Below are 8,802 nucleotides of genomic sequence, written 5' to 3'. Positions count from 1 at the left end.
TCAATAAATGGGTAAGAAACCCTCTCTCTCTACTCTCATGTAAGGAAATGTACGAAATGCGAAATTATATACAATATTATACAATGCAAAGATTATGGGAAGGAATATTTTACAAATGGTGGTTTATGATAGAACTTCACCAAACTAGTTCAATTTGTTGAGATTCTTTGTCCATAGATCTCAAGGCTCTTAGAAGGAGATCAAAAGCTTGTGAACAAGCCCCAAACAAGCATAAGTATGGTTTGCTTAACTTCAAAATAAAGCTTGGCCAAGGAGAATTGTCATTCATTTTCTTTTTCACCCTCCTCTTGGCACTTGAATACTTGGAATGCTTCAAACCGACAAACCCATGATTCTTGTCAAGATAAGGTATGAGGTGTGGCTCACTTTCGTCCGGAGATTTCCATTTACCATCTTCTCCTTCAATTTTGGTGATGATGATAGCATTTTGGTTACTCAATCCTTCCAAAGTAGAAGGAGAATTCTCACAACATTGATGATCGAGTTCTTTAGAAGTTGAAATTGTGGATGCCAAATTTCCACAAGTGACTTCATTTGCAAGTTTGTTCTTGAGCTTTTCCACCAAGTATCCTTTATATGACGATTTGACTTTTTGGAGAAGATCCACCATATCGTCTCCAACGATCATAGGTTCCATGGTGGGTGTAAAATAGTCTTCATAGGCAATAGGGAAGGGGCATTCTTCTTTTTCATGATAAGATATCTCAAATTTCTCAAGGATAGGCTCATCAAGTAGAGTGATCTCACGAGCTTCCTCTTCCTTATCCCATAAGTTCTTGCAAAACACGATCTCGTCATCATGGCTATCTTCATAGGAATCATAAATGGGGGCTTTGCTTCTCCTCAATAATTCTTCCTCCACCATCTCAATATTCACATCAAAAGACACACCCTCATACTCGTAAAGGCTAAGAGTATTTGGCTCACTCAACCTCATATCTTCCTCATCAAATACCACACTTTCATATTCACAAGAGCTCAAAGAGATTGGCTCTCCCTACTTCTCATCTTCCATATCAAAGGTCACTCCTTCAAACTCGCATTAATGGACAGTATTGAAGGATTGGTGGGGAGTAGCCACTTGGGATTCCTTCATTTGAGCAATTTGATTTGCCAACTTGATCGGTCCGTTTCGTGTTCACAATTAAAGGTGTGGTCGTTGGGTCACGTCCGAATCAAAACACAATTTATAGCTTCACAAACAACTCTACAATTAGTAAAGAGGCAAGTAAAGGTCGGATCCCAAGGGACGGGTATTAAAATGAGATTTCTATTGCAACTAGTGGTGTCTAAGGGGTGTCACAAATTGGGTTGATGTAGAAGGTCACTAAACTAAAATAGCAATGAAAATAAACAAGCAAGATGAATTAAAGGGGTGTAAACAATTGATTAAAAAGCATTAGGGTGTCATGGGATCATAGGGGAATCATGGGAATTGATCATACAAACATGTTCTCAAATTATAAGCAAGCAATTATTGTTGTGATGAATTGAGTTGGGTTATATCTTACAATCCTAGGAAAGTTTGGGTCCCGGAGCCGAATCGATTAGATTGTACAACACCTACAAGTCGACTTAATCTTCCCTACTCAACAACATGCATGGTCTAATGAGACTCGAGTTGGGTTATTTCTTACAAGTCTCATTGAAAAGATAGAAGATGATAGTAAATGCAAGGATTCATAGGCTTAGCATTTCATCAAATATAACATGTGCATGAGTTGAGATCAAAACAAGCGAGCAAATAAAACATGAAAGCATATTAATTTAAGCATGAATCATTCCCCATGTTGGTTTCCCCTAATCACCCATTAACCCTAGCTAAGAGACTACTCACTCATTATCATGTTGATCATGCTAGCAAGGTTGTCAATCATACCAACAATATGAAATATCATGAATAAATGGAAGTAATTAACAATAATTAAAAGGGATTAAGAGAATTATACCTACTAATGATTCCAATAATAAAGCAAAGATAAAAGAAGTACTTGAATGCTTGATTGAGAGGTTGTCAATCTCCCAATAATAACCCAAATAATCTTCAATTACCCAAAATAAAAGATGAACAAAAGAGAGATTAAGGAAATAAAACTTGTATTAGAACTTGATTAATTGTTGATTACAAAACTAAAGAGAGATTTGATTGATATTAACTACTCTAATTATTGATAAGAAGAACATGCTCCTCTAATTAGACTAATGGGGTATTTATAGTGGAAATTAGGGAGGATGCATTAGGGTTAACTAAGGGCTAAACTAGTAATTACACTTTTTAGATTGAGCAAGGAGGAGCCGGTATTTTTCGAAGGAAGGGCTTCTTTCTTTGTAGCTTGGAGAAGAGGAAATCACGCTGTGCTGGAATCCGGGCGGAATAAGGTCGCGACGGGCGGATTCTTTCGATGGGGTCCGAGCGGATTCGAGGGAATCCGGGCGGAATGTGGAGGTGGAATCCGAGCGGATTAAAGGAAAGCCGCACGGATTGTGCAGCTGGGGGACGGCCGGATTGGGGACAATCCGCACGGATTGTCACTCAGCAAGACATCTTCTTCTTTTCTTCCCTTTTCTTCATAAATTCCTTGGGGATTTCCTTGGGGACTCAAGGATCCTTTCTCAACATTGCTCTTCTACTATCATATGTACAAAGACCTTCTAATCTTGTCTCTCCTTGATGCTTGGTCATTGAATTCGATCAATTTAGTCTCGTTTTGCCATGAAAATGCAAGATTCTTACTCCTTTCCTACCAAGGGATCAAAATCTCAAAGAATATGCAAAACAAAGAACTAAAGATAAGAAATGACCCAAATATGCACTAAAAAGCATGGGAACAAGGCTAATTCGGGGGCTAAATATGCGCTAATTATGGTCACATCACAACTCCTCACCATGGGTAACAATATTTTGAAGAACATTGTCTCTATTTTTGTTGGACTAAGTGTCCTCCGACAATAATGCGATCACAACTGTCGATCATGATGATCACATGTTTAAATCTCATTTTAAGAATACATGTGGGATGTAATATTTTTACAGTCAACTGGTCCACACATATCGGTAATGATTGGTGACTAGAGTTTGACATTACTTACCCCCGTGCGACGGTGGTGATCAGTTGATCCCCTTAGGTCATACCTAAAGGGTAACACTCTTAATTGAATATTTAATTGGTCGTATGACGATACGAGTCAATTAAATTTCTTAAAATTGACGGACGATTTTGGGAGTAACATTTACGTGTCTCGTTGTAATTTGATTAAATTAGACACGGTCTAAGTAATCAAATTGTTTTATTGCTTAGATGAAATTATTGTTTACGAAAACAATTGAACTGAATGAATAATTTATTATAAATACAAGATGTTGTAATTTATAATTGGTAAAGTGTTTTGGTACAAGTAATTGTGAATTACTAAGTCGATTTTGTACATGACGTATTTTATTAATACGTTGATTTTTAATACGTTAAAAATACATGACAATTTTACATGACTTGTGACATGTGACAAATTGACAAAGATAAAATGGAATCCATTTTATCCCATATGGACCGAAATATGGAGGGAATATGGTGTTTATATTATGTTAAATTATTTGAGTGGAAACAAAATAATTACACCTAGCTTTAGCCATGCAAGCCTATGTTTTCTTGGATAGAAAAACTTGACCATGCATTGGCTCCCCAATCCTTCCTTCCACCGGTTTTTGAAAGACCAAATAGAGAGTCTTTCTCTATTATTTTCATTCACATTTCACATGAAAACTTTCTAGTGTAAGAAATTAAAAACTCTCTAAGAAAAACTAGAGAAATAAAAACTCCAAATATCTTCCTCTCTTGGCCGAAACACAAGAGATAAAACAATAGTTTTGGGTCAATTTTATTAAGATTAATATTGTTCTAGTATTAATAATATTAGTCTTTTAGGAGGTTATCTTGGGTATAATTCCTTGGGAGAGATTCTATCCTTGAATCTTTGTTCATCCATATTAGGAGAGCTCAAGAACAAGTAAGAAGGAGATCTTACTTGTGCTCCTTGATCCGAAAACACAATGTAAGAATGATGATTTCTTCTTTATATTTACTTATGTTTGCATGCATAAGATCTAATTAATTTTATGACTAAATTAAAATGGAACATATAAGAATATGTTGAGTATAATGAGATATAGATTTCTAACAAGCGGTAACATGAGCCTTAGGTTGTTTGCATGCAAATCGGTTATAGTTTTTCCGAGTTATACAACAAATAAAACTTATAAATTTGTGTTTATTATGATATATCATGAAATCAATTATGCATGTTAAAGTTTCTGATCCTAAAATGTATTTAGGATATTTTGGTTAATTTATGGATTTTTATTGTTCATTTTATATAATAATGGCATTAAAATGTGATTTTATGATAAAAATGTCATTTTGGACTAAAATTAGCTAAACTTCTTTTTTTCAGTGGTTTTTGGATATGTTTTCACATATATTATTTTTAGATGACCTGTAAATTTTCATAATTTTATGAGTTCTTATGCTCGAAATATGGATTTTTCATTAATAAAATCGAATTTAAATGAAAAATAGGTTAATATGAGTGATATTTCGAATCTGGTCATAGATATTTAGTATGTTGTCACATGCAATTTTACAAGATGTGTGTAAAATAATTGGCTATAATGAAGTCTTTATGCATGATTTATGATTTTTTGATGAAAAATAACATAAATAGTGACTTTAATTAGTATAAATTGCTAAAACATACTTCATGACTAAGGAAAATAGTCCTCATTTCACTTTCACAATTCAAAAATTTAAGATGGGGTTTGTCCCTTCCGGGCTAGTGTCCTTTGCTTTCGCCAATCGCTTATTAGGCAACCGGTTAACCTCTAGACAATAGCTTTTCGGTGATAGTCACTCTGTCTCTGGGCGGCCGAATTCACAACCGTATGGGGGCCCAATTCAATGGATCCCGCACCAAAGCACATCGAAGTGGTACGCCTCCATCAAAACAACTTAAATTTCTCAACTTTCAACAATTCATAACATTTGAGGTTCCTTGGCATTAGATTACTTCCACATGACAAGATTCTTTGAAATGAGCACTTAAAGCTTATTGATAGAAAAATATTTTTGGGTTGCCTTACCACAAGGTCAAACAAGGTCACCTAGACAAGTTAACCAAGTCCACATCGCATCACGGGGTTGGATGGTGACTCACATGCAAACCCTTGACTAGGCTTTGGGTCAGGGTCAAAAGACACTAGTATGACACTATCTAGGGTGTTTTACAACCATTCTAGTAGGCAAAGTCTTAAGTTGAACAAGTATTTGTAATGGCTTAGTTGCTCTTGTCAAAGTTCCTAAATAGGCATTTTTCAAAACATTTCTAACATGCAACTACATGCCATGATGCAACTAATATAAACATCCTAATGCAAGTGATTCTATCAACTAATATGACATATAAACTAAATGCAAGTCCTAAGTTCACGTTGTTATACCGCATCAATCAAAATAAACCCACATAGTCATTAACATAGAGAGGAAAAAGGAGATTGGAAAGATCATACCATGCGGTCTTCATTATCCTCATGTCTCGGATGTGGCGTAGTCAATCAATGTGAACAAGGATAGAACAAACACAATATATACAAGACTACAAAAGGAAATAAACATGTTTTTGGGTTTTCAAATTTCAAATTTTTATGATTTTCGAAATTTTTCAATTTTTTTGGATTTTTTGAATAAGAGTTAAATGTTAGAATTCCCATCCCCACACTAATATGGGCATTGTCCTCAATGGCCAATGATGGAAATTATGCAAAGATGATGCATGATTTCTATACTAAATGCAATCTACATTAAGCTACACTACATGATGCATGGTTTTTGTTATGACGGAGAGGATAATTTAAATTACCTCCCGTTGTGTATGCATTAACTTCCCCAAACCGAGTGAGACACTATTGCTAATGTCCAAGAATGGGTGTAGTTCATGCACACACTATGCAATGCATGAAGCTAATTTGTCATTTTGGATTTTGAAAATGGGAACAATAAAATGAGAACACCTCAATGGTACCGAGGTGTGAGTCCTCTATGGTGCTAGGACTACTCCAACAATGATCAAAATTATAATTAAAACAAAGAGAGAAATAGACAAACCATGAGAGGGTAGGAGTCTCCAAGGCTTGCTAATCTTCCATCATGTTATCACCATCACTTTCCTCATTAGAAGTGGTCACATTGCCACTTCCCTCGTCATTTGCTTCTTCACTTTCTTCCTCATCTTGCTCATCATCATATTCACCATCCTTTTCTCCTTCTTCACTTGCTTCTTCATCAATGTTATCATCAACTTCTTTATCATTACCAACAACCTCATTGTCATCCGAAACGACCCTAGATGCACCCGGAAATAAGACATCTCTATCCGCCCAACTAGGCAAAGGACATGATGGATCAAGTAGTCCTTGCCTAGCTAAGTGTAAGAGGGGTGGATATTGAGCCAAGTAAGCATTTTTCCGATCCTCAAAGGCTTGCTTGTGCATTGCTTGCATGAGAAGAGTCAAATAATCATTTCTAGCTTCAACTCCTTCCGGCTTGAACTCTTGATACTCAAAGGGGTAAGGTGGTATGACAATGGAAGAGGAGGGAGTTTCAAGATCACCCTTTTGTTGTTGAATAATATACTCGGCCTCTTTAGAAAGGGGAAGTAGATAATTGGTCCGGTGGACGCTTAGACGACAAATCTTTGAAGGCAAGGTGAACGATCTAGCTTCACTAGTGAGCCATCCATACTTAGTGTCAAGGGGGTTATGGGCAACCCACTTGTACTTGTGTATCATAGTATGCAAATCAACAAGATGACCTTCCTCCTTTGCTTTATACTTGTTATCCTTATTGAAGTTAGGATCAAAGTACTTAGCTAGGATAGTGACTAGGCCGCCATTGACAATAACGGTAGTGCCCTTCTTCCCACAATCAATGTTGAGCCATCTATCTACCAAGAGCCTCAAAGAATTGTAAGGCTTGGTGTGTACTCTTCCAATGTTCAAAGCCGATTCAAGGAGAATAAAATCAAGTTTGGTGAAATGGTTGGTATCTTTCCTTGCAATTATGGTGTTTCCCATAACCTTGTGCCATACTCTTATGCCCGGATGGTGGACCAAAAGAGTACGACTCGCATGAAAGTCCTCAAATTTCCTCCCGGAAATTGCCTCCCAAAGAGGGTCGGGGTCATACTTTCCATAATTCTTAAAATAACGCGGTTCATCACTAAGACCCAAAATTTCACTCAATTCCCTAAAGGAAATGCGTCTACTAACATTAGCTAGACAAAACTCGAGATTCTCCCTACTCTCAACTTTGGTGACTTTCAAAGAACTCAAAAATTCCAAGGTAAGGGAGGGGTATGTCAACTCTTTTGATTCAAACAACTTCTCTAACCCCATGGCTTTGAAAAAGGCCCTAGTTTGCTCAAGAACACCCAGTTTTTCTAAGGTATCTTCACATATAAATTTGGTGGATTGAATTGATTTCCTAGCAAACTTGGCAAAAGTATTTCTATGGGTTTCGGAAATAAAAGTTACCTCCGGATAATGCAAAAGTTGATCAATTTCCGGAGTAGAAGGTGTTGTTGCTCCCATAGAAGGTTGTTGTTGTTGTTGCACTTCCAAGTTTGGTGTTGCTACCACCATAGCCAATGCTTTCTTTGTTTGAAGAGCCTTTTGCCTTTGTGAGAGTGCCTTAGCCTTTGGTGCCTTTGTTGCCTTTGTTGCTCCCTTAGTCCTTGCCATTGATGAACTAACCAAGAAAAGAATGGAAAAATCTTCAATTTGTAGTATACCCAAATCGATTTAAAGGTGAAAGGCTTTGCCTTTATGAATTCAAAAATCGACTCAAAGGTTGAAGATTTTGTGCTTGGTTTTGATTTTTATTGAAGAAGGAGTGATTGATTTGTTGTTAGAAGGATGATTGATTTGTTTTTGGTGAATGTTGTTGAGGGATTTTGTTTTTGTGATGGAGAGGATGAGGGTTTTGATGTTGTGGGTAGTGTTCATGAATGAATGAATGAATGAAGGAAAGTGGGAGGGATTTTATAAAGACCGAAATTTTCGAACTGCAGGGGCAATCCGTGCGGATTCTGCCCAATCCGTGTGGATTCTGCTCTTTCTGGGTTTTATAAAACTCGCCTAAAGACGGGCGGATTCCGTGGAATACGCTCGGATTTGCTTGATACGGGACGGGCGGATTTGCCTGAAGACGGACGATTTCGATCCGAAATTTTTCTTGTTTTCCTCAGGCGAGAAAGACGGCGTCTTGATCCAGGAGGGACGGATTTGCAGAGACGGGCGGATTCTTTCGGACACCGGATTCTCTTACAGTCAAAAATCTTCCAAAATCTCAGCTTATAAAGTCGTGCGTCTTCGACCCAAAGATGCGCTCGGATTCAAGACGGGCGGATTCTCTGGAATCCGTTCGGATTCGACCCCTTGTACCCGGATTCAGTTCCATCCGTGCACAATGCATTTCCCTTACCATTCTTCCATTCTTCTTCAAATCTTGTGTTCTTCATTGTGGGGGCACTACTAGGCATGGATAGCCTAGGCAATTGTCATCCCCACACTAAGCTAGAGCACTACACATCAATTGAAATTGTTAGTCCCTCCCTCAGTTCTCTCAAACATGACAATTATCTTGATCAAAGTAAATAAAAATCCAAAGATGACAAAAAATACAATACAAGAATTGAAATGTAAGTTAGGGAGTTAGAAATATTTACAAGTGG

Source organism: Silene latifolia, chromosome X (assembly GCF_048544455.1).
Source record: "Silene latifolia isolate original U9 population chromosome X, ASM4854445v1, whole genome shotgun sequence".
NCBI lineage: Eukaryota > Viridiplantae > Streptophyta > Magnoliopsida > Caryophyllales > Caryophyllaceae > Silene > Silene latifolia.
Note: the sequence above shows the minus strand (reverse complement) of the source record.